The following is a 26,266-nucleotide window of genomic DNA, read 5'->3' as shown; positions in this document are numbered from 1 at the left end:
GCCCGTTTTCTTGAATAGAAAGTCTAGGCACAAAAGGATTCACTAACTAGCCATGCTTGAATCAGGGCTGGGATGCAATGGGTCCAGCTGGCTCCCACCATGTCTATGTTGAACAGTCCCCTCGTGCCCCCATTCCATTATTTCTCCTGCAGGTCCACCTTGGCATGTCCCAGTCCTGATTCTGGTCACTGCGCATGCCGACTCCTGGTCTTTCCCAGCCTCTTCCCCCACCCCTTGTTTATTAGCATTGGTAATGGTGTATGGCCAACATACAGACCTGTCCTCAAACATGTAAGAATATGAGGAACTTTCCTCACATGAGTAAAGCTCCATTGGACTCAATTATTCACATGCTTAAGTCTTTGCAGATGCAGATCTTTAGCTTGCAAGCCCCTTAGCACAGGGACGCTCCAGTATTTAGTTTTTGGTCTGTTAAGTGTCATGTTCTCCTATGACACTTCAACAAATGAGAAGGCCGGGGCAGATTCTACTGTCAGTCAAAGCAGTGCATCTCCCCACGCAGCCCAGGGCCCCATGGTTTGTTCTCAGTGATCCCCACAAGTGCTTTATGGTTCTACTGGACAGCTCCCGCTGGGCTCTCAGGGGGATGAACATCCATTCCCAAAGAGCCCAACCTAGACAGAAGGAATGCAGTCCTTCAGGAAAGCATCAACTGAAGTGCAAGATTTTCCACACCTGAGATCACCTTGGGGAAACGTTACCCAGTGAGCTTCCAAGGCAATACATTTGCTTGGCGCCTAAACGACTCCGACACAACTTTTGAACTACTGATTGTGGAAATATTTCTTGTATGTGCTAAGCCTGAATTTCCCATGCCCATCGTCAGTTTCATTGCTAGGGGATTTCTGTAGTATCTTGACACACTTCTCATTCTAAGGCTGAGCAAGTCACACTATTTCACATGGTTGTGACACGTGTTCATACCCTGTTAGAGAACTGCAAAACAAATGTTTGTTTGCTAGCTCTTAGACACCAAGAGGACATAGCTGCATAAACTCTAATCTTAACAGCTCCAAAAGCATTCCTGTGTTCTCCCAGGTTACCGTTCTGTTCGTAGACCCTGGTACACAGAGTTGGGGGCAATATTTCATGCAAAACCTTTGTTTGCCAAAAAAATAAAATAAAATGCAGATTCGGGTCAGCCAAAACAATTTGTGAATTCAGCAAATTGTTCTGGTTGAATTTTTTTCCCCTTGGAAAGGTTGGAACAGTTTGTTTCAGCAGTTTTGAAATGAAATGTTTTGACTTTTCATTTCAGAAAGGCAGTTTGTATTGGGATGTCCCTTGGTCACTGGGCAGGTGACCTGCAAAGCACTGACCTCTGCTACCACTCAGCAGAGGGGCAAAACCCTAATTTGTGCATCAATCTACAAGCTGTTGCGCAGGCAGAGGCTGCAAAGGCCCCCTGAGGCACAGGGCTGTGGAAATGGGTCCTGGCAATGTGCTGTCACCCGAAGCAGTGCAGGCAGAGTTGAGTGACGTATTAGTATTGCTCTCCAAGTCACCACCGAGAACTGCAGTAAAGGAGTCAGAGCTCTTTAGCTGCCCCTGTGCCTGGGACATCCCTCCTGAGCCAGGGCCAGCACGTGCTGGGGGCGACACATTTTCAAGGGCGGCATTCTGGCCGTCTTTTTTTTTTTTTTTTTGCTTCGGGCGGCAAAAGCCTAGAGCCGGCCCTGGCAGCAGCAGCGCGTCGCCCTGGGGCCGCTGCGGTTCGCGTCGGGGAGCAGCGCCCGCACCTTGTGGCTGGGCCGGGCAGGCTCCTAGTGGGGGACACTCGGGCTGGGGGCCGCCCCTCGGGGCACACGGAGTCGCCTGGAGATGCGGCAGGGCGGCCGCCCCCTCCAGCGCCGCAGCCGGGGCTGGGCGAAGCGGCCCGAGCCAGCCAGGGACTGCGGCAGGGCGGCCAGAAGCAGCAGCGGGGCCATAGAGAGCGGGACGCTGCTGTGCGGGGCCCGCATCCCGCTCTCCGGGGCTCCGCTCCCTCTGGGGCTGCCCTGCCCCGGCTCCTCAGCCCCCTGCCGGGGCGGTCCTCCGGCTCTGGTCCTGGAGGCGGGAGCCCTGGTTGGAGGGACCCTGGGCTGAGGCGCGGCCCGGGAGCCCCGCTGCTCACCCCGACCCTGCCAGCACCGGACCGGCTGGAGGTGAGGGGGGAGCGGGCAGAGTCAGCACTGGTGGGGTGAGCCCAGCGCTGAGGCAGCAGGGGGTGCAGGTGAGGGGGAGAGCCCAGGGCTGGGGTGGCAGGGGGTGCGGGTGGGGTGGGGGTGAGAGCCCAGGGGTGGGGTGGGGGGCAGCCAAAAAATGTTTTGCTTGGGGCGGCAAAAAACCTAGAGCCGGCCCTGTCCTGAGCCCCTGGCCTATACAACTGCACCTGCCTTCACATCCATCCTCAAGAGCCACATCTTCCCTTGGGCCTTACCCTGCCCCAGCTGTCATCTAGGGCATTGCCCCCAAATGTCCAATCAAACATAATGTCCAGCTACCCTGATTTCTACCCTGGTTCAGTCCAGCTCTATGGCTACAGCTGGACCCTATATAGAAGCCGCGTTGTAGCCTAATGTTGGAGTGATGGTTTGGGGGCTCAGTGTAACAGCCAGGCTAGACAGAAAGAAAGAAGGAAGGGAACAGCCAAGTCAGAAAAATGTGCAGTTACCAGTGTGAACCCCTGAGCTAGAGCGCTTAAATGGGCAAGAAGCATTCTGCTCCTCCTGTAGGAGAACAGGGAAGGAACAAGCTGTGGCAGGCTTCCCTTACACAGGTTGCACGTGTCACGGTGGGGAAGTGGGATACCAGGAGGAAGCACGAGCAGGAGAGCGCAAGAGGGGAGGACTCCTGCCTCATACTGAGCCCTGGTCTACACTATGAGTTTAGGTCGAATTTAGCAGCATTAGATTGATTTAACCCTGCACCCGTCCACACGACGAAGCCATTTTTGTCAACTAAAAGGGCTCTAAAAATCGATTTCTGTACTCCTCCCCGACGAGGGGATTAGCGCTGAAATGGACATCGCCGGGTCGAATTTGGGGTCGTGTGGATGCAATTCGACGGTATTGGCCTCCGGGAGCTATCCCAGAGTGCTCCACTGTGACCGCTCTGGACAGCACTTTCAACTCAGCTGCACTAGCCAGGTACGCAGCAAAAGCCCCTGGAACTTTTCAATTTCATTTCATGTTTGGCCAGCATGGCGAGCTCATCAGCACAGGTGACCATGCAGTCTCAGAATCGCAAAAGAGCTCCAGCATGGACCAAACGGGAGGTACTGGATCTGGTCGCTGTTTGGGGAGACGAATCCATGCTATCCGAACTCTGTTCCAAAAGACGAAATGCCAAAATATTTGAAAAAATCTCCAAGGGCATGATGGACAGAGGCTACAACAGGGACCCGCAGCACTGCCGCGTGAAAATTAAGGAGCTCAGACCAAAAACCCAGAGGCAAACGGCCACTCCAGGTCAGAGCCCCAGACATGCCGCTTCTATGATGAGCTGCATGCAATTCTAGGGGGGGCCCCTACCACTACCCCACCCCTGTCCGTGGACACCTGCAAGGGGGGAGTCTCATGCAACAGGGATGAGGATTTTGGGGACGAGGAAGATGAGGAAGTGGAGGAGGATGAGGATAGCGCACAGCACGCAAGCGGAGAAACCGTTCTCCCCGACAGCCAGGAACTGTTTATCACCATGGAGCCAATACCTTCCCAACCCTCCCAAGGCGGGCTCACGGACCATGAAGCCGGAGAAGGCACCTCTGGTGAGTGTACCTTTGTAAATATAAAACATGGTTTAAAAGCAGGCGTGTTTAATGATTAATTTGCCCTGAAGACTTGGGATGCATTCACGGCCAGGACAGCCCCTCCTTTTAAATGGCCAACCCAATGGGTGCTTGGTATGGGAAAGGGGGGCGCTGCTGTTTGAAACCATTCCCACATGTTGTGAAGGTTGAAGAAGCCGAAAGACTATGGCTTACCATATCTGCCTGCAAGCCGAATTCTGTTGCCCGGACCTGCGTGTGTGATCTCTCACACCAAACCGGCAGGCCCTCAATATAAGAGGCAAAATACAACCTTATACTGAAAGCACATGTGCTATGTAATGTTAACAGCTTGGTTCACCGTGAAAGAGTCTACCCATTGTTCTCTAAAATGTGTCTTTTTAAATACTACTCTCCCTTTTTTTCCTCCCGCAGCTGCAAATGTTTCAACGCTCCCCCGATCATCTCCATCCCAGAGGCTAGCGCAGATAAGAAGGTGAAAAAACTGCACTCACGATGAAATGTTCTCTGACCTCATGCAGTCCTCCTGCACTGAAAGAGCTCAGCAGAATGCATGGAGGCAAACAATGTCAGAGTCCAGGAAAGCAGAAAATGAACGCGAGGACAGGAGGGAGGAGCAAGATGAGAGGTGGCGGGAGCAAGATGAGAGGTGGTGGCAGCGCGATGAGAGGAGGCAGGATGCAATGCTGAGGCTACTAGGGGATCAAACTGATATGCGTCTGGTGGAGCTCTAGGAAAGGCAGCAGGAGCACAGACCGCCGCTGCAGCCTCTGTGTAACCACCTGCCCTCCTCCCCAAGTTCCATAGCCTCCTCACCCAGACACCCAAGAACGCGGGGGTGGGGGCTCTGGGCACCCAACCACTCCACCCCAGAGGACTGCCCAAGCAACAGAAGGCTGGCATTCAATAAGTTTTGAAGTGCAGTGTGGCCTTGTCCTTCCCTCCTCCCCTCATCCACCACCCCACCCGGTGCTTCCCTCCTCCCCCACCCCTCCAGGGCTACCTTGGCAGTTATCTCCATTCTTGTGTGATGAATTAATAAAGAATGCATGAATTTGAAACAATAATGACTTTATTGCCTCTGCAAGTGGTGATCGAAGGTGGGAGGGCGGTTGGCTTACAGGGAAGTAGAGTGAACCAAGGGGGCGGGTTTTCATCAAGGAGAAACAAACAGAACTGTCACACCATAGCCTGGCCAGTCATGAAACTGGTTCTCAAAGCTTCTCTGATGCGCAGCACTTCCTGGTGTGCTCTTCTAATCGCCCTGGTGTCTGGCTGCGTGTAATCAGTGGCCAGGTGATTTGCCTCAACCTCCCACCCCGCCATAAACGTCTCCCCCTTACTCTCACAGATATTGTGGAGCACACAGCAAGCAGCAATGACTATTGGAATATTGGTTTCGCTGAGGTCTAACCGAGTCAGTAAACTGCGCCAGCACGCTTTTAAACTGGATGTTCTAGCACCATTCTGCACTTGCTCAGCCTATAGTTGAATAGCTCCTTACAACTGTCCAGGGTGCCTGTGTATGGCTTCATGAGCCATGGGAGAAAGGGGTAGGCTGGGTCCCCAAGGATAACTACAGGCATTTCAACATCCTCAACAGTTATTTTCTGGTCTGGGAAGTAAGTCCCTTCCTGCAGCTGTTCAAACAGACCAGAGTTCCTGAAGATGCGACCATCATGTACTTTTCCTGGCCATCCCACGTTGATGTCGATGAAACGTCCCTTGTGATCCACCAGTGCTTGCAGCACCATTGAAAAGTACCCCTTGCGGTTTATGTACTGGCTGCCTTGGTGCTCCAGTGCCAAGATAGGGATATGCGTTCCGTCTATCGCCCCACCACAGTTAGGGAATCCCATTGCAGCAAAGCCATTCACTATGACCTGCACATTTCCCAGAGTCACTACCCTTGATAGCAGCAGGTCAGTGATCGCGTTGGCTACTTGGATCACAGCAGCCCCCACAGTAGATTTACCCACTCCAAATTGATTCCCGACTGACCGGTAGCTGTCTGGCGTTGCAAGCTTCCAGAGGGCTATCGCCACTCGCTTCTCAACTGTGAGGGCTGCTCTCATCTTGGTATTCTTGTGCTTCAGGGCAGGGGAAAACAAGTCACAACGTTCCATGAAAGTGCCCTTACACATGCAAAAGTTACGCAGCCACTGGGAATCGTCCCAGACCTGCAACACTATGTGGTCCCACCAGTCTGTGCTTGTTTCCCAGGCCCAGAATCGGCGTTCCACGGCATGAACCTGCCCCATTACCACCATGATGTCCAAATTGCCAGGGCCCGTGCTTTGAGAGAAGTCTGTGTCCATGTCCTCATCACTATCGTAATCGCGCTGTTGTCGCCTGCTCGCCTGCTTTTGCAGGTTCTGGTTCTGCACATGCTGCAGGATAAGGTGTGAGGTGTTTACAATGCTCACAACAGCAGCGGTGAGCTGAGCAGGCTCCATGCTCGCCGTGGTATGGCGTCTGCAGGAGAGCAGAGTTGCAGGGGAAGCGGTGGATGACGACGGATGCCATGAGAATAGATATTTATACCGAACGACGAGAGGACCTGCAAGGTGGATTCAGGGCACCAGGAGAGCAGAGTTGCAGCGGAAGCGGTGGATGACTGAGCTCATTTACTCTATTGAGCTCAGTCATCATTTACTCAATTGAGACTGAGCTCATTTACAACAGCAGGAGAGCAGAGTTGCAGCGGAAGCGGTGGATGATGATGGTTTGCAGACCTACTGCCAGGGCCGGTGCAAGGAAGTTTCACGCCCTAGGCAAAACTTCCACCTTGTACCTCCCCCCCTCCAGCCCTGCGGCAGCTCCCTGCCCCCCCCCCTGCCCTGAGGCGCCCCTCCCGCGGAAGCGTGCAGCAGCTCCCCACCCCAGCTCACCTCTGCTCCGCCTCCTCCCAGAGCATGTCGCCCCTGCTCTAATTCTCTTCCCCTCCCAGGCTTGTGGGGCCAAACAGCTGATTGGTGCTGCAAGCCTGGGAGGCGGGAGAAGTGGAGCAGCCGCTGCGCTGGGAGAGGGAGTCTGAGCCGCACGTGTCAGCGTGCCGCCGGCAGCCCAGCCCAGCCCAGGAACGCTGTAAAAAAAAAAATTGGGGGCACCGCTTTTTGGCGCCCCCAAATCTTGGCGCCTTAGGCAACCGCCTAGTTTGCCTTAATGGTGGCACCGGCCCTGCTTACTGCACCGTCTGCTGCCAGCAGCACCCAGGACACAACAGCAGCGGTGACGGTGAGCTGAGCGGGCTCCATGCTTGCCGTGGTATGGCCTCTGCATGGAAAAAAGGCGTGAAACGATTGTCTGCCGTTGCTTTCACGGAGGGAGGGGCGACTGACGACATGTACCCAAAACCACCCGTGACAATGTTTTTGCCCCATCAGGCATTGGGAGCTTAACCCAGAATTCCAATGGGTGGCGGAGACTGCGGGAACTGTGGGATAGCTACCCACGGTGCACCACTCCATGAGTTGATGCTAGCCACGGTATTGAGGACGCACTCCGCCGACCTACTGCACTTAGTGGGGACATACATGATTGACTGTATAAAATCGCTTTCTAAAGATCGACTTCTATAAATTCGACCTAATTTCGTAGTGTAGACATACCCTGAGAAGGCAGGACAATCAGCGAGTTATCTTAAGTGCCTATACACAAATGCAAGAAGCCCGGGAAACAAGCAGGGAGAACTGGAAGTCCTGGCACAGTCAAGGAACTATGATGTGATTGGAATAACAGAGACTTGGTGGGATAACTCACATGACTGGAGTACTGTCATGGATGGGTATAAACTGTTCAGGAAGGACAGGCAGGGCAGAAAAGGTGGGGGACTTGCGTTGTATGTAAGAGAGCAATATGACTGCTCAGAGCTCCGGTATGAAACTGCAGAAAAACCTGAAATCTCTGGATTAAGTTTAGAAGTGTGAGCAACAAGGGTTATGTCATGGTGGGAGTCTGCTATAGACCACCAGACCAGGGGGATGAGGTGGACGAGGCTTTCTTCCGGCAACTAACAGAAGTTACTAGATCACAGGCCCTGGTTCTCATGGGGGACTTCAATCATAAGTGCTGACTCCGTGCCCTGGAGCACCCACAGGGAAAAATTGGTGGGTGCTCTGCACCCACCGGCAGCTCCCCGCCCCGCCTCCCCGCCCCAGCTCACCTCCGCCTCCGCTCTGCCTCCTCTCCTGAGCATGCCACCGCGTCCTGCTTCTCCGCCCTCCCAGCGCTTGCGCCACGAAACAGATGTTTTGCGTGGCAAGACTGGGAGGGAGGGGGGAGAAGGGGGAATGCGGCGTGCTTGGGGGAGGAGGCAGGGTCGGGGCAGGAATTTGGGGAGGGGTCCAATAGGGGCAGGGAGGGGCGGAGTTAGGGAGGGGACTTTGGGGCAGGGGTGGAGTCAGAGCGGGGGTGGGGGCACGAGCTCCCACCGGCGCAGAAAAAGGTTGGTGCCCGTGACTTCAATCACCCCGATATCTGCTGGGAGAGCAATTCAGCAGTGCACAGACAATCCAGGAAGTTTTTGGAAAGTGTAGGGGACAATTTCCTGGTGCAAGTGCTCTAGGAACCAACTAGGGGCAGAGCTCTTCTCGACCTGCTGCTCACAAACAGGGAACAATTAGTAGGGGAAGCAAAAGTGGATGGGAACCTGGGAAGCAGTGACCATGAGATGGTCGAGTTCAGGATCCTGACACAAGGAACAAAGGAGAGCAGCAGAATACGGACCTTGGACTTCAGAAAAGCAGACTTTGACTCCCTCAGGGAACTGATGGGCAGGATCCCCTGGGAGAATAACACGAGGGGGAAAGGAGTCCAGGAGAGCTGGCTGTATTTTAGAGAATCCTTATTGAGGTTGCAGGAACAAACCATCCCGATGTGTAGAAAGAAGAGTAAATATGGCAGGCGACCAGCTTGGCTTAACAGTGAAATCCTTGCTGATCTTAAACACAAAAAAGAAGCTTACAAGAAGTGGAAGACTGGATAAATGACCAGAGAGGAGTATAAAAATATTGCTCAGGCATGCAGGAGTGAAATCAGGAAGGCCAAATCACACTTGGAGTTGCAGCTAGCAAGGGATGTTAAGAGTAACAAGAAGGGTTTCTACAGGTATGTTAGCAACAAGAAGGTCGGGGAAAGTATGGGCCTCTTACTGAATGGGGGAGGCAATCTAGTGATAGAGGATGTGGAAAAAGCTAATGTACTCAATGCTTTTTTTGCCTCTGTCTTCACAAACAAGGTCAGCTCCCAGACTACTGCACTGGGCAGCCCAGCATGGGGAGGAGGTGACCAGCCCTTTGTGGAGAAAGAAGTGGTTTAGGACAATTTAGAAAAGCTGGACGAGCACAAGCCCATGGGGCCGAATGCGCTGCATCCGAGGGTGCTAAAGGAGTTGGCGGATGTGATTGCAGAGCCATTGGCCATTATCTTTGAAAACTCATGGCGATCGGGGGAGGTCCCGGATGACTGGAAAAAGGCTAATGTAGTGCCCATCTTTAAAAAAGGGAAGAAGGAGGATCCGGGGAACTACAGGCCAGTCAGCCTCACCTCAGTCCCTGGAAAAATCATGGAGCAGGTCGTCAAGGAATCAATTTTGAAGCACTTTGAGGAGAGGAAAGTGATCAGGAACAGTCAGCATGGATTCACCAAGGGCAAGTCATGCCCGACTAACCTAATTGCCTTCTATGATGAGATAACTGGCTTGTGGATGAGGGGAAAGCAATGGACGTGTTATTCCTTGACTTTAGCAAAGCTTTTGATACGGTCTCCCACAGTATTCTTGCTGGTAAGTTAAAGAAGTATGGGCTGGATGAATGGACTATAAGGTGGATAGAAAGCTGGCTAGATGGTCGGGCTCAATGGGTAGTGATCAATGGCTCCATGTCTAGTTGGCAGCTGGTATCAAGCAGAGTGCCCCAAGGGGGTTCCAACGAGGATGGATCTAGACTGCTCTCAGTGGTACCAGATGACAGAACAAGGAGTAATCGTCTTAAGTTGCAGTGGGGGAGGTTTAGGTTGGATATTAGGAAAAACTTTTTCACTAGGAGGGTGGTGAAGCACTGGAATGGGTTACCTAGGGAGGTGGTAGAATCTCCTTCCTTAGAGGTTTTTAAGGTCAGGCTTGACAAAGCCCTGGCTGGGATGATTTAGTTGGGGATTAGGTCCTGCTTTGAGCAGGGGGTTGGACTAGATGACCTTCTGAGGTCCCTGATATTCCAACCCTGATATTCTATGATTCTATGGTGGGTTGTGTTGCATTGTCTGGAATCTGTTTGTGTTCTGTTTCCAGGGATGACAGCAGTTTGTTAACGTGGCTGGTTATGAAAAGGCGTTTGAATTGTGCAAGATACGCCCAGTAGTAAGTGGGTCACCCTGAGCTGACAGATTGTGTGTGGTTTGATGGGCTGGGAATGCATGCTTCCGAAGGGAAGAGAGGGGCTGTGCTGGAAAGGGAAGTGGTTTGACCAGGAGTCCTGCCTGGGTCTGGGTTTTGTACCTGGGGCCTCTGAACCCTCCATAGTGCTGTCTTCACTGCATTGGGCTTCCTGGTGTCAGAGATGAACTTTGTGGGGCCTGCGCCATGGCGACGGAGCTAGAGCTGAACATCATGTGTGCCCTGAGTGCGAGAGCAGAGCCACAGGAGCTGAACTGCCTGAGACAGCCACAGATCAGCAGGGGGCCTGGAGGGGTGGGTGTTGCTGGTACAGAGCAGCCCGGCTAAGGAGCCGCCTCCTAGCACCCGCTTGATCAGCACTGGGCCTAAATGGGATCTGTGAGTGAGCTTTTAGATGGATGTAAATAGAGCTGTGGGCCCTCAACAAGCAGGACATCTAATAACTGGGACTGTGGGGTGTGCCATACCTCTGATCATAGAACCACAGGGTTAGAAGGGACCGCCAGGGTCAGTCTACCCCCCTGCCAAGATGCAGGAGTTGTTGTGTCTAAACCATCCGAGACAGGTAGCTCTGTCCAGCCTCCTTTTGAAAACCTCCAGTGAAGGAGCTTCCACAACCTCCCTAGGCCTCTGTTCTGTTGTCCTACTGTTCTGTCAGTTAGGAAGTTTTCCTGAGCTTTAATCTAAATCTGCTCTGCTGTAGTTTGATCCCATTGCCTCTTGTCCTGCCCTCTGTGGCAAGAGAGAACAACTTTTCTCCATCTTATTTATATCAGCCTTTCAAATATCTGAAGACAGCTTTCATATCTCCCCCTTAATCTCCTCTTGGCCAAACTAAACATACCCAGTTCTTTCAGCCTTTGCTCATATGGCTGCATTCCATCCCTGTGATCATCTTTGTCGCTCGCCTCTGGATCCTCTCCAGTTTATCCACACCCTTTCTATACACCAGTGACCAGAACTGGACAGCTTGGGTTTTGCTCATTTTATTGCAGGTAAATATATAGTGACTGTGTTTTTCCCAAATAAAAGGTTTTCTGAGGACTCTGAGTGCTGGGAAATGGGGAAGAACCGCCTGCAATGGTGACCAGGGAATTTAAAAGTTAAGTTCCTGAAAGATGGACATGGCTAAGGTTTTAATGGGGGAGAAGGGGAAGCTAGAGCCACATGTTTCTAGAAAGGTCCCCATGGCATCTCATTGGAGCTGGCCTGGATTAGTGCCATGGACAGCTGACTGCCCCACCAGCTGAGGGCAAATGGTCTCCAGGCATAGGTGAACTTGTGGAGGTGGAAATTCCACCCTCCCCATTCCTACTCCCCTGCTCCAAAACACAACTAAGATCTGGCTTGAACTTGCTGTGAAAAGGCAGCAGATTCTGACTTCAGAATCAAACCTTGTATCCTGCTTTGTCACCAGTTATTGCTAGGAATATTGGCCTCTCTCAGGAGCCCCCTGTAGCAGCTTTGTTTTCATGTCCCAGCAGGACTTGGTACGACCCCCCCAGGCCCACAAACTAGGCGGCTCTCTCGAGGCTGACAGTCACAGTCTCTAAAGTGCCGAGGTCTTATTGAAAGCAGATGGGACTATGACTCCTAACTGCCAAAGTCATTTCTGAAAACGGGGCAAATGCTCGTAAGTCACAGAGGGGCTTTTGAAATGCTACCCTCTGTCTCAATGCCCTTTGAGCTTTCTGTTGCCAACACCCTGTCTGGAAACTCCTGTTGGAGCCACTTCTGCAGAAGGCAGCATTTGCTAGTGAAATCATTGTTTGGCAATATGGAAAGTGGTTATAAATAGCACTGTGCCCCAGCTGTGCAACCTCCAACATCACATGACTCATTGGTTGAACACTGACGGTAAAATGCATTGCTCAAACACAGAGCTTCTTTCCTGTGTCTGAGAACGCTGCAGGACAGTAACCACCCCCATGGCTCTGGGATGTACCGAGGTGTGAAATGGGTGGGACCAGCTCATTTCTCCTTGTTACGAAACAAACGAATGACCAACAACTCGCTTACCTACTTCGTGAGAGTAGTAGAACATCATTGCTTGTGCAAACTTAATTACTGCCACACCCTCACTAGTGACCCACACAAATGAAATGACTAGCATGCTTTTCTACTGTGTCCTCCAGCACCCAGCTACAGGAAAGCCAGTGTCGTCCTGCCTGATCAGCAATGTAGAGTACTTTGCATAGAAATCTGAGTGACTCCAACAGAGCATGCAGTCGAGAGACAAAGTGGGTTTGCCTACCCGGCAGTGGGGAGGCAGCACATGTAGACATACCCGAGCCAGCTTGGATCTAGCTAGCTCCGAGGCAGCTCAAGTGACGATAGCAGTGAAGCTGTGGCAGCAAGGGCAAGGGCACGGCTAGCCCCATTCGGGACTTGGGTGTGTAGTTGAGCCGCTCGCCCTAGCTCAACGGTAGCTCAGATACTGTATGTGTAGACATGCTGCAGTCACACCTCCTGGCTGCGGTGTAGACACAGACCTGCTGCAGCTTTGACAGGCGGTGTTTGTGCGAAAAGATAGTGGCCCCAAACTGGAAACCTAAATCTGGATGTAGGCTCCTTAATTAAAATAGCCTGATTGTCAGAGGTGCTGAGCAGATGCCAATGGGTAGGGTTAAACAAACAGAGCCCGAGGAGGCCTCTGCCCAGCATAGGCTGAAATTTAGGCTGGCAAGCAAAGGACAACCCGGCTGATTGTAACTGCCTTGTGGGGGCTAGAAGGCAATAAATGGTCCTGCGAGTACCTGAGCACTGGATTTGCCAGGCTGGCTGAGTCCATCCCAATGCCTGGAATTGTCTCACTGGCTGCCGCTGTAGTTTGCCGAAGGCCTGTTCCCTGCCTGCCATCCGGCAAGGGAGCGTGCTGCAAACCCCGATGCTTCTGGCTGAACTGGAAGGAGCAGGGAAGAGTGAATTCCAGCCCCGGCCTGGAGGTGGTGTCCCGTGTGCGCCCACAAGGGGCTCCGCTCGGGAAAGGGGCAGGCTCTCCAAAGAAGCTGGTGCTGGCCATGCTAGACCAGCGTAGGCTCCCCTGGTGAGGGAGCAGCCCCCAGTGACCCCTGCACCTACAGTCATTGCCCCGGGCACTCTGGGCTGGAGCCTCAGCGCCCTGAAGCAACCACTTGGCCTCACTCTCCCAGCACCACTGGCTACAAGGCTGATGTAACGGTCTTCATGGGCGTTCCCCTGGCCTAGAGGAACTGCCGCCTCTCCACCATCTCCGTTGTGTGGGGTGAGGAGCAGGGGGCAACGTGTCCCCTCCCAGACACCAGGCGCCTGTCTAAGCACCTATATAGCTATACAGGCCCCATTCCCATGCAGTTTGAGGACTCGCGCTGCTCAACACATTTGCCCTCCCGACACCCCATGGGGCAGGGCCACACTGTTAGCCTCATCGCACAGGTGGGAGCTGGACCACAGGGGAGAGTAAGTGATGAGCGCAGGGCCCCAGGGAGTCAGGGGCAGAGCAGGGGCTGACCCAGGTCTTTGCATCCCTCTTTCCTCTGCCACCAGCTGTTTGGAAATGTCCATCTGTCTCTCTGCCCCATCTTCAGACCTGCTCCAAAACCGGATATTTCCAGCTGTGTCTGTCTCTAATTCCCACCTCACTCTGCTGTTTTGCAGCTCTGTGGGGTATGGGCATGGCCCAAAGGAAAGCTGTCGTGCCCCGCCGAACAGCGGAGTTGTGTTGGTTCCTCCCCCAGGCCAGCTCTGCGGAGATAGGGCTGGTTTCCGTGTAGCACGGCTGTCTAGTATCTGCTTGGGCACGCAGGGCAGGCTAGACGGGCATGCCCTACGTGTGTGTCAGCTACAAGCCCAGCCTGGGCAGGTTGTCTGTGCTGTTTGGAGGGAGATATGAGTATACAGGATGTGTTTTCCTCCAGCTCCCACCCCCTCCGGTCTCTACTCTCATGTCCTCCCTATTGCCCCTCTCTCCTCGGCTTCCACCCTTGCCAGACACCGGGCCTGGAACACCGCCCTCCCCTCCTGCTCAGTGTTCAGATCCTGTGCGGGACATTCTGTTGAGCATCACTAATCTCACTGCTTCAGGCTGGGGACCATGCCAGGTTTACAATGGCTCCAGTGGCTCCATGGAGCCGGGTCCATGCTCCGCTTCCACTGCGCCCCGAGACCCCGCTGGCTCCTCCTGCCACCACTTGCTCCTCTCGGCCTGCCTGCTGACTTGCTGAGGACTCCTCTCCATCCCCTGACCCCACCCCCTGGTCCTCTTAGCCCCCAGTGCACCTCCGGCTCTGGGCAGTCTCGGCTTCCCACCACCTGTGGGGCCCCACTGTCTCCCCGGAGCTGAGTTATCTGGGACTGGTGCAGAAGCCTGGCCAGTCTCAGCCGCCCGGGTGTGTGTGTGGGGGGGGGAGACTGTGCGGAGGGCTTGGCTGGGCCCCTCCAGGCAAGTACGTCTTGAGGGACCCCGGCCGGGGCAGGTCCTGGCCTGGCTGATCACGCCACTCCCAAGGGGCCAGAATGATTCCAGGCCCTGCCTGCGCTGCCAGCTCAGCCTGGCAGACAGTCGCCTCCCAGCAAGGCTGGGGAGTGCGGCCAGGAGGCAGGGCTTCAGGGAGTGGGTCTCTGGAGAGTCTGGGGGGTGCTGGGCTGTGAAGGGGCGGGGAGGTCTCCTCATGTGGTCTCCTCATCTCAAAAAAGATATACTGGCACTAGAAAAGGTTCAGAGAAGGGCAACTAAAATGATTAGGGGTTTGGAGAGGGTCCCATATGAGGAGAGATTAAAGAGGCTAGGACTTTTGAGCTTGGAAAAGAGGAGACGAAGGGGGGATATGATAGAGGTATATAAAATTATGAGTGATGTGGAGAAAGTAAATAAGGAAAAGTTATTTACTTATTCCCATAATACAAGAACTAGGGGTCACCAAATGAAATTAATAGGCAGCAGGTTTAAAACAAATAAAAGGAAGTTCTTCTTCACGCAGCGCACAGTCAACTTGTGGAACTCCTTACCTGAGGAGGTTGTGAAGGCTAGGGCTATAACAGGGTTTAAAAGAGAACTGGATAAATTCATGGGGCACACTGGCAGCACAGGGCCAGGCAGGCCACTGTGCTTCTGGCAACTGCCGGTTTGTAAATAGTGCCCTCGCATTGGGCGGGCCCCTGCCAGGCCACGCCCCATTGCCTCTGGCTGGCCCCTCGCTCCAGGGACTGGCCTCCCCCCGCCATGCTCCATTGCCTCCATGGGGGCCCACAAATATGTTTGGCGCTGGGCCCACAAAAGGTTAATCCGGCCCTGGGCTGGGCCTTCATCTGGCGCAGCGTCTGTGGCCGACAGCCACAGGGGCGATCTGGAGCCGGTTTGGGGTGCAAGCTCCCTTGGCAGGGCTGGGGCCAGCTGACAGTACTCAGTAAACAGTCGTTCTTTAAAATGTGTTAATTTTATGCAAGCTAATTTGCATATGAAATTTAACAGGTGTATATTTGTTTCCCTAGTTCAGGTTTATAGCTGTTCGTTTCTCCAGTGAGTGACTGGAGCCGGAGGCAGCTCAGTGGCAAAGCAGTTTCCAAAGGGAGGGATACCCCTGCAACGACTTCAGGCTCAGGAGCAGCTGGGGGTGCTGCTCAGTGTTCACCACCCGTGATCTCTGGCCTCAGGCTGCCGATTCCCTTTCCCTCACTAGCCCCAGTCTGAGGCTCCCCCACACTTCGGAAACACGCGGTAACCTCAAGCTCAGTGGGTGTGTCTACACTGCACACTAAGCCCAGGCCCGGACGCAGGTTTGAGGCCATGCCCCCTTCGGTCTGCACAGAATCAGACACTCAGGATGTGGGTCTTAGGACCCTGTGGAGGGGGCCAGAGCCTAGTTCCTGCTGTGACTCAGGGCCACGCCCTGTCACTTTGCAGCATGGATGCTGGTCTAGCCGCAGATCCGAGTCCGTAGGGCTGTGCAGTGCCATGTGGATGCATTAGCAGGACTGTGAGACCAGGGTCCAGCAATGGTAAACACAGGTTTTAATGCAGTGTGGATGCTCAAGCTTGGGCTTGGAAATGCTGCGTTCCCAAGATTGGGTCCCCCAGACCCGCGCTTAGTGTGCAGTGTAGACACAGGCTATAGAGCCCCCAAAGGCAGAAGGTTTCAAATGGTTCGTGTCCTGGTCTCTGCTGTTGGGTAAGCTATTTCCCTGGTGTACGTGTGTTCTGTGCCACCCACAGCGGTTGGGGCTACCTGAGGCTTCCCTGAAATTCTCCCCCATTTGGTGCCATCAGTGCTAGCAAAGGTGGGCGCACTAGTGCAGACTGCCCAGAGGTCTGTGCCCTAGTCACAAGGCCATGCTACACCATGGCACTGACTTGTGCCTCGCAAGGCTGTGCAGAGTAAGGGAACTAAAACAGCACCAGTAAAATGCTGTCCAGCTCTCTGAGTATTTGATTAGAGACTCCCCGTAACATGGGCCAGAAACCGGACACGTGCACTGAAGAATACAGATTTCTTTGGCACTTCATTAGCGTGAACTGAATAACTCTCTCAAATCTTTAAAAATAACAGGAGTACTTGTGGCACCTTAGAGACTAACAAATTTATTAGAGCATAAGCTTTCGTGGGCTACAACCCACTTCTTCGGATTCAAATCTTTGCCACTCAGCTGTATTGTAGTCAGTCTAAACTCCCACTAATAAATACCTTGTATACAGAGCCTAGAAGAATTGTTACTCGTCACCATACACAAAGCGACTCTTCTGTAACTCTGTAATGACTGAAGCATTACAGGCCAGGTGTCACTGAGTAAGTCCTGGAGTGAGTGCCATTGTAAGTGCTAAGGTGGCTTTTCCATTTCCAATCATCATGATTTAAAATCTTGCAGAAATTTGGGCAAATGCAAATGCTATTCCATTGTTTGCATAACACTCCATTGTTTTGTTTGCTGAATTTTCAGCAGATTTGCTTAAAACAGTAGTTTTTGCTTTTAAAATTGAAAAGTGTTCAAAACATTTTTTAAAATGTCAATACAATTTTTTGATTTGGGGATAAAACATTCCTGTATGTACGAGGCTGATGGATCAAAATTGGCAATTAAAAATCCCCACAAAACAAAACTGAAAAAAGAAAATTAAGAAACAGTCAATAGAACAAACAGGCTAAATATTTTCATTTAAAGTTTCTCATCTAAAGTTTCTCTTTTTTTTTTCAAAAATGGAACATTTTTGAGGAAAATGTTTTTTGGAAAATTCCCTGAGCAGGGCTGGGGGTTTGGAGGGGGGAGAGAAAGGGCCAAATTTTAACACATTTTTTTTGTTTTGAGAAATTTTGACCAGGTGGAATTTTCAGATGCCTCCTAAACACTCAGAAATGTTAGCGCATGTGAGTCAGGAAGGACGGTGGTGTTGCCAGCATGGGGGGACAAGCGCTGAGGTCCTTGTACAGGACTGGGACCTCCGCAGGTGTCAAGCAGCATAGGTCCATTGACGTCAGAATTCAAGGGAAGGGGGCCCACTGACACCATGAAACTCCACCTGCTGAGGAGCTGGCCAAGGGCTCCAATGGAGTGACACCGGTTTACTCCAGCTGGGGATCAGACCCATTGAATCCAATGGAACTACACTGATTTACACCAGCTGAGGATTGGGCCCTCCAATTGTTTGCATCCACGAGGGCTGCATGACAAATGAGTAAGAATTGCCCTCTAAGATTTTCGTCCCATGGCTACAGTAACGTTGGGGCACAATGGGGCATGGATTGGCACACACAAAATTATTTCTCATGGAGGTGAAACATTCCTGTTTGTCCTTCCGCTATGGGCCACGTGGTGAGAGAGGCTCAGCACAGGCTGACCCCACAACTCCCAGTAAAGTCCAGAGGAGCTGAAGCTGCTGAGGAGAGATAGGCACCAGCAGTGTGGGGTTGGCCCCCTATGCCTCTGTGTAAGACTTTTCTCAGTAATACAGGAGTAGTAAGAGTTCTGAGGCACCACGTACCTGTCTTGTCATGTACACTCCGGCTGCAAAGCCAGCAAGTCTACACCCAGACCTGAATGAACTTACCACCCTCGCCATCTTGCCTACAGTGAGAGCCACAAAACACTAGGGGCTAGATCCTCAGCTGCTGTAAATCAGCAGGGCACCCTGATTTAAAGTAATTCTGAAGTCAATAGGATGAAATTCAATAAGGACAAATGCAAAGTGCTCCACTTAGGAAGGAACAATCAGTTGCACACATACAGAATGGGAAATGACTGCCTAGGAAGGAGTACTGCGGAAAGGGATCTCAGGGTTATAGTGGATCACAAGCTAAATATGAGTCAACAGTGCAATGCTGTTGCCAAAAAAGCAAATATCATTCTGGGATGTATTAGCAGGAGTGTTGTAAACAAGACATAAGAAGTAATTCTTACGCTCTACTCCACTCTGATTAGGCCTCAACTGGAGTATTGTGTCCAGTTTTGGGCGCCACATTTCAGGAAAGATGTGGATAAATTGGAGAAAGTCCAGAGAAGAGCAACAAAAATGATTAAAGTTCTAGAAAACATGACCTATGAGGGAAAATTGAAAAAATTGGGTTTGTTTAGTCTGTAGAAGAGAAGACTGAGAGGGGACATGATAACAGTTTTCAAGTACATAAAAGGTTGTTACAAGGAGGAGGGAGAAAAATTGTTCTTCTTAACCTCTGAGGATAGGACAAGAAGCAATGGGCTTAAATTGCAGCCAGGGCGGTTTAGGTTGGACATTAGGAAAAACTTCCTAACTGTCAGAGTGGTTAAGCACTGGAATAAATTGCCTAGAGAGGTTTTGGAATTTCCGTCATTGGAGATTTTTAAGAGCAGGTTAGACAAACACCTGTCAGGGATGGTCTAGATAATACTTAGTCCTGCCCTGAGTGCTGGGGACTTGACTAGATGACCTCTCAAGGTTCCTTTCAGTTCTATGATTCTATGATTTCACTGGATTGATTTACACCAGCTGAGGATCTCACCCTAGATTTCCAAGTGGGGGTATTAAAGTAAAGGACCAGTCAGATAGAACCCACCCAATGCAAGCAGGTGTCACGCTGGGGCTCTGCCAGGCCTCTGGGGCCAAATGGCAGGCTTCTGCATTGGGAAATGTGCTAACGGGGCAAGTGATTTGTCATATGGCTAAACAGCTACTAACTGTTAGGGGTTTTAAAAATGAATGTAAAGAAAATAATGTGGGCTTCGCATAAGCCAAGCCCTACAGAGCAGTGCTGCTGGGTTCATGTAAACCCAGATAGCTTTGTAGTTGGATGGACTTTGAAAATATTTCTGCGGAGCCACTTAGGTGACTATTTATATGATTTTTATCACTGTATTAGCTGTGCATCTCCCAGTATTTAATGTGTTAATCCTCACACCACCCCTGTGAGGTGGGGCAGGGTCATTATCCCCATTGTCCAGATGAAGAACCTGAGGCACAGAGAAGCTACATGACTGTGGCCAAGCTGGGCACCTAGGTCGCATTATAAAGCATCTTTCCTCTCAAAGGGGCCCCAAGCTGTAGTCTGCATCCTGCAAACACACATTGTTCACAAAAAGTACCTGAGCTGCTTAGCTCTGGTTCCACAGGCAGCTGAATCACAGCTATTGGACATGGGACAGACCATAGTCTTCATGCGTAGGGTTGGTCCTGACAGTGCAAGCAGGGCCGGCTCTAGGTTTTTTGCCGCCCCGAGCAAAAAATTTGCCGCCCCAAGCTCCGAGAGCGCAACTGCTCAAGCAAAAAAAAAAAAAAGAATGGTCGGAATGCCGCCCCTGGAATTGTGCCGCCCCTGGAATTGTGCCACCCCAAGCACGTGCTTGCTTTGCTGGTGTCTAGAGCCGGTCCTGAGTGCAAGCAGCAGAAATGACTGGATCTCTGAAGCCAGGCCAAGCGCTTCCAAGGCACCTAGCACCATAGGCTCAATGATTTCAATGGGAGTCAGGTGCCTCCATTTCTTTGAGGTTCTGGGCCTTAGTGTCTGAGTGCCAGATTCGCCTGCTACCTGCAAGCTATTGCCAAAGGCTCATCCTTTATGCAATAGATAATATTGTGATTTCAACTAAGTACAACCCAGCTAGTTTCCTGCCTTGCTGAAGTCCTCTCAACCACAGGAAGCAGGAATCTCGGTTCTGGTGCTCGGACGTTCTACACAATGGTCATACAAAGGGCTAATGGTGTTCTGTGCTGGCTCCCTAGTGAGCAGTTACAAACAACAGCTATCCTTGCCGCCGGCTCATTTGAACGCTACGCGCAATAGCTGGCTGGTGGCTGCTTCTGTCAATATTTACTGATCGGTAAGTCTCACTTGAAGTTTGGCCTCTTTTTAATATTTCATGCTTTGCTAAGCTGCAGCAGCACTGCCTAACCCCCAGTGCTGTGCTCTGTCTCACTGACCTCCCTGCTATCTATTCTTCAAACACAATCGCTCAGTTGTCAGTGGGCTCTACTCTGACTGAATGTTTAAGTGGCTATTTTTAGATACCCCTTTTTCCTGCCGCCGGGAGGATCAAAACAACAAACCACTAGCAACCAAAAGGCGAATGTGAAAAGCCGAAAAGCCCCCAAAGCATGTCAGTCCCTTTCTCTGCTTCAGCAACGTGTCCTGGTCCAGGGCTCGGTTCTGCCACCTTTACTCTTGTTGATGCATACCGTACTTTTGCTGGTGGTCCTGCTGACACCAGTCATCATTGGTTCTGAAATCAATGGGGGGGAGGAGGGGTGACACACACAATACGGTACCACTCACTGCAAACAAGGTGACAGAATCTGCTCCTTACTACATAAACTATCTTAATCAGTGATCATGTAAAATAGTAACGTGCTGCATCTAATTAATCTCCAGCTGGCTTCAGCAGCTCCATATTTATAGCAAAATATCTGGTAAAAGCAGAAGAAATAATAATCTGAATGCAACAACAGCCAGCAGAGCCAACTCCCTACCTTTTAACACTGCAAAGTGCGTCAACACCTGGTACTATTACACGCCTCTTTCTGCACCTGGGCACTTTCTTCCACCAGTACCTGTGCCAGTGCGGTTCTGGCCCTCATCCCCACACCCCTCTGCTTCCCTCTTGCTGCAGCTGAGTCCGTGACAGTCCTCAGTTCCACCCTGGGCTCTCACTAAAGCCAGTGCATTTAGGTCAAAGTTTGCACTCACCTGGAGATGTAAGTGACCGGATCGTTCTCAAAAAGCCAGTGTCCTACGTGCCTGTTTAAGTAGCTGCACGGGCGGTTGCCCCTGATAACAAGCCTATTTGTGTGTGTGACAAGAAGGTACCTGAAAAACCTGCAGCACACTGTCACCTGGCTGGCTGTTCAGCCACACACACTGCTGGTAATTCAGGTTTGGCATTCAGCTCACCAAGGCAGGAACGTCCGCTCTTATTCAAACCCACCGGTTCTAGAGCTCACACAAAGCCTGGCGAGAACAGAGGCTGAGGATACTTGGCTTCCCTCTCTGCGCCTGGCTTCTCGCTAGCTGCTGCAGCACTTCAAAGAGCATGCTGTTGATGTAATGAGTTCCCCTGGCCGTGTGCCAGGCTGGTTGTCATTCTGACGATTGTCTAATTAACGCACACTTGTTTCCCTTTAGGGACAGAACGTACACATACCATATAGAAGGGAGGGGATGGCAGGTATGACTCACCCACAGCTCCACCACAAGCGCTGGTAAATCTGTTTTCTTTCTCAGTGTGTCCTTCCTAGCTTTCCCGCCCTGACATCTCTTTTCATGGCACTTCTGCACCCAAGTTTGTGCCTGTGCATGTGTATAATTGTCTTGCTGTTGGCACGCTGCACTCCGTTATGCCTTGGAGTCCCCTGCACACTTCCCGAACTCTCCTGGGTGGGCGAACTGGAGCAGGGGACCCTTGGCACTGTCCCCACAATATACAGGCTGGTGTGGCTGAGTCAGCATCGAGGGATCACTGTGCAGGTGGAATTGCCATCGGAAGATTCCCACCACCAGTTCTGGGAAGGAGGCCGGTAAGGTCTCTGGCCTATGTCGCATGGGGGTCAGACTGATCACAATGGTCCTTCTGCCCTTGGAATCTGTGACGCCTTCTGAGCTCGGAGGAAGCCAGAGAAAATTGTGCATCAGTCACAAGGGCTCCTAGGGCTCCTCATGGAGGCCGCGTCGCACACACCGCCCGTCCCATGGCTGTGCTGACAGGCACCATCTAGCTCTGCAGAGGAAGGAGGGGGGAGGGATAGCTCAGTGGTTTGAGCATTGGCCTGCTAAACCCAGGGTTGTGAGTTCAATCCTTGAGGGGGCCACTTGGGGATCTGGGGCAAAATCAGTACTTGGTCCTGCTAGTGAAGGCAGGGGGCTGGACTCGATGACCTTTCAAGGTCCCTTCCAGTTCTAGGAGTTGGGATATCTCCATTAATTATTATTATTATAAGGAGCCAGTTGGGCCTCCTGGAAATGACGACCAGCGTAAGGAAAATAACAAACTCCAGCAATGGGATAAAATGCAAATGCAAACCCTGCCCATTAAAGCCCCCAGCCATTAAACCTAGTGGTAGTTGGGGGTGCTGACCTCTTATTACCATCGACTTGGGTTCCAGGTGCACTAAGTACACAGGCTAGCGCTTAGTGAGCCTGGCTGCTAGAGCTCTGGGGCGCCCAGACTGAAATACCGAAGGTACCTGGAGGTCCAGTGGGCGTCCGCTTGGGCACCCAACACTGGAGGCCCCTAAAATCAGTGGCTACGTTTGACCATATGGTCCTTAGCATCTGGCCTCTGCTGCCGTGAAAGGTGTCTGCCCTGCCATTGGAGCATTGCCGATGGGCATCTCTAGTGCCCTTGCTGAGGACTTACCTTTGGTTTTGGTTTCCTGCATTCAGTGGTAATGCCCCTTTGGCTGGGTTCCTGCCATAGCAAATTAGCAGTTTATAACTGGCTTTAATCTGCCCTCTAACCACAAGGATACTCTGGTGGTTAAGGCACAAGGCTGAGTGCTGTAACCATCTGCGGTCAGTTCCTGGCGTGGCCACGAACCTCCTGTGACCTTGAAGTCCCATTGGCCTGGCTCAGCCTCTCCTGCAGAGATACCTTTTCCGTGGGGAGTCTGAAGAGAGCTCCATAAGGAATCCCTCACTTGGATGATTAAGCATAGATGGCTCTAATGTTACTATGGAAACAATTTGGGGGAAGGAGGAAATACATTAGCAAAAATAATGCGATTTAGGTGTGAGTTTTAGCAATGCACCCTCTTGCCCTCAGACTTTTATAGAAAATTGGTAACAGCTGAATACCTGCAGAGAGGCACAGTACATGCCACTTCCGCAAACTCCTACATCCAACTCGTTACTCCCTCTGGTGTGGTGATGGGAGGACAGAGATCTCCTCTGGGGTTGTTCCTGCCTCGCCAATGGATGTCTGCAGAGCGCCCAAGTGTTCTGTCTGTGGTGGGAATTTTCTGGTCTGTTTTCTGGAATTTCCGTTGGTTTAGGGGTTTGTGTTCAGCAGTGCTGGGACTGAATAAAACTAAACATTGAATGAGTGAAAGGGCAGAACTGATGAGTGTTGAAGTGCTGAGAAGGCTGGAGGGGGAAAAAAGCCTTCGGTTAAGAAGCTTGTAGCTGCAAACAGGAATGCAAACTTTTCCTTTAAGGAACAGCAGAGAGTTGGTTGTCAGCCAGCTGAGTTGCAAATTAGCCAATCAGAGGCAGCCAAAGCAATCCATGGTAATCTGACAGCACAGAAAATATGCTGTAAATATCAGGGGAATGCTAAAATCTCCTTTCCCAGCCTCACAGGCCGGTTTGAGATTGATGTCTAAGCCCTGGGGTTAAAAGCATCCAAGGACAGTGCTTTAATACCCAGTACCTGCAGCTGCCCTCCCATGGGGTTTTATTACTGTACTCTTTACTTATAGATACATTGTTCTTGCCCGTGTTGCTTCACCACTAGGGGATGTTTCCTCAATAATTTCCATGGCCATGTGCTAATGCTTCACTAGATAAGTTTCTTGTGTTTGACCCTGTAGTCCTTACTTAGGCAAATTGAGTTCAAGCAGAGTTTTGCTGGCACAATAACTGCAAATTCAGTTGCTACTAAAACTCTAATGGAAACGTAGTGAGAGCTGGGTTAAATGTACCGTTTCATAGACTGTTCCCAGGTTTAACAATGAAGTTCCAGAGACACGTGGCAGGCCACGGAATACGTTGGATTTTGCGGAGCAAATTCACTGGTGCTCTCAGACTGCTTTGGGCCACCCCATGGCATAAGGAACCATGAGCCATGGTTTGTGCTACTGGAGTGGGGCAAGACAGATAGTGTCCTGATGAGTCTTCCCCTGTCAGTACAGTAACAGGCTCAACCCCAAAGAACAGAGAGAAAAATAAGTATGCAAATGACTGGGGTGCCCTTGGAAAGCAGTGACTCTGAAAAGGAGCTTGGACAAGTAACTACTGAACATGAGCTGCCCGTACAATGCTGGGACACAAAGGCTCATGTGATCCTTGGCTGTAGAATGGGGCGTACTGTGAGCAGGAGCAGGGAGGTAGATGGCATTGGTGAGCCCGATGCAGGACTATTGAGTACAGTTCTGGTGTCTCCATTGAAAACTGGAGAGGGTGCAGAAAAGAGCCACAAAAATGATTGTAGGTCTGGAGAAAATGCCTGACCATGAGCCATTTGAAGAGCTCAATCTCTTTAGTTATCAAAATGAAGAATGAGATTATAGACTAGAAGAGCTTTCACATGGAGAAAATACCAGGTACTAAGGGGCTCTGTGATCTAGCAAAGAAAGGCAAAACAAGACCCAATGGCTGGACGCTGCTGCTGACATATTCAAATTAGAAATAAGGCAATTTGTTACCAGTGAGGGAGATGAGCCGTTGGCACAAACTCCCAAGGGCAGTGGTGGATTTTCCATCTCAGTGTCTCAGATCAAGACTGGCTGCCTTTCTGGAAGAACTGCTGTAGCCAACCACAAGTTATTGAGCTCAGTACAGGGGGAACTGGGTGAAATGTAATGGTCTGACTGGATGAGCTGATGGTCCTTCTAGCCTTGAACTCTATGAACCTGCCAGGTGGAGCAGGCACTGTTTGCAATACAGTGGTAATCTAGACACCTGATAAAACAAGCTTTGCTTTTAAATCTTTGTAAACAGACTTCCAGGGGCAGAGCACCTGGTCCTACACACTTTACTTAGGCAAAAGGCCAGCGCCCCGTGTCCTGTTTAGCAGCACTGCCAGGCGAGTAGAGCGTGGACAGCCTTCCCAGTGAGAGACTGGTGCTAATGAGCAGCTGCTGAAGATATGTCATGAAGATTAGCTGGGGAAGTAGGGCGCTCAGCAGAGCAATAGAGGTGTCTAAGCAACATTCACACTTGGAGCAGTCCATCTTGGAATGGGGAGGGGATTTCTGCAGCAGTGCCTTCACAAGCCACAGTAATATGTAATGCATATATATATGCACACACAATCATTATATAAATTGATCATGTATATTTATTATACATTTATAATGTATAATTAACGGTAATAACAACTTAATCTTTTACTTAGTGGGACTTCTGGCAATCTTTGCTTTCAACAATTCCCTTGAAGTTTGGTTTGTGTTCAGTTGTGCTCACATGCAGCAGTTCTCTTAAGTGTCTGTCTGTCAAAACGGATCGGCGCTTGGATTTCACGTGTTTTGAATGTCGAGAAAACAGGCTCACAAAGATAGGTCAAGGCAAACATCGAGATTAATTTTAGGGCCGCAACTCTGATGTTGGTGTATTTATCTTTTGGTACAGATTTCCAGAAAGTAAGGGTCCCCTCTGTCTTCTGAACAGATTTCAATCTGTCATCTTCCAAAAGTTCTGTTATTTCCATCTGGGAAGTTGCTTCATCAGTGACTAAAGGGGGCTTCAGACAATTGGCTTCAGCACTAAAAGGGTTAGTCAGAAATCTGATTTGAGGTCTTTTCTCTGCAAATCTTGGAATCTTTCCTCAAAATTGTCCTTAAGATCTTTAATCACAATCGCATACCTAGTTGTGCTCCGTTTTAGGGGTTCTGCTGCATCTTCTTTTGATCTGGCTGGAAGTTGTGACGTTGAGGGAAAGTGTGTCAGCTCTCCCTCAAGCATTTGTCTATGAAACAACTGCCGTTTGTTCAT

General features: G+C 51.1%; 1 protein-coding gene across 1 annotated transcript in view; it reads right to left on the bottom strand.

The window, feature by feature from the left end:
- HOPX (HOP homeobox) overlaps nt 1-21,620 on the bottom strand; it is a 33,128-nt gene extending 11,508 nt beyond the window's left edge. The window contains exon 1 of the mRNA XM_065405417.1: nt 21,308-21,620. The gene's annotated coding sequence lies outside the window, so the exon portion shown is untranslated. The remainder of the gene's footprint in view (nt 1-21,307) is intronic.
- Between the last annotated feature and the right edge of the window lie 4,646 nt (nt 21,621-26,266).

The sequence above is a fragment of the Emys orbicularis genome, chromosome 5 (genome assembly GCF_028017835.1).
Source record: "Emys orbicularis isolate rEmyOrb1 chromosome 5, rEmyOrb1.hap1, whole genome shotgun sequence".
Classification (NCBI taxonomy): Eukaryota; Metazoa; Chordata; order Testudines; family Emydidae; genus Emys; species Emys orbicularis.
Note: the sequence above shows the minus strand (reverse complement) of the source record. Positions and strands in the feature narration are given on the sequence as shown.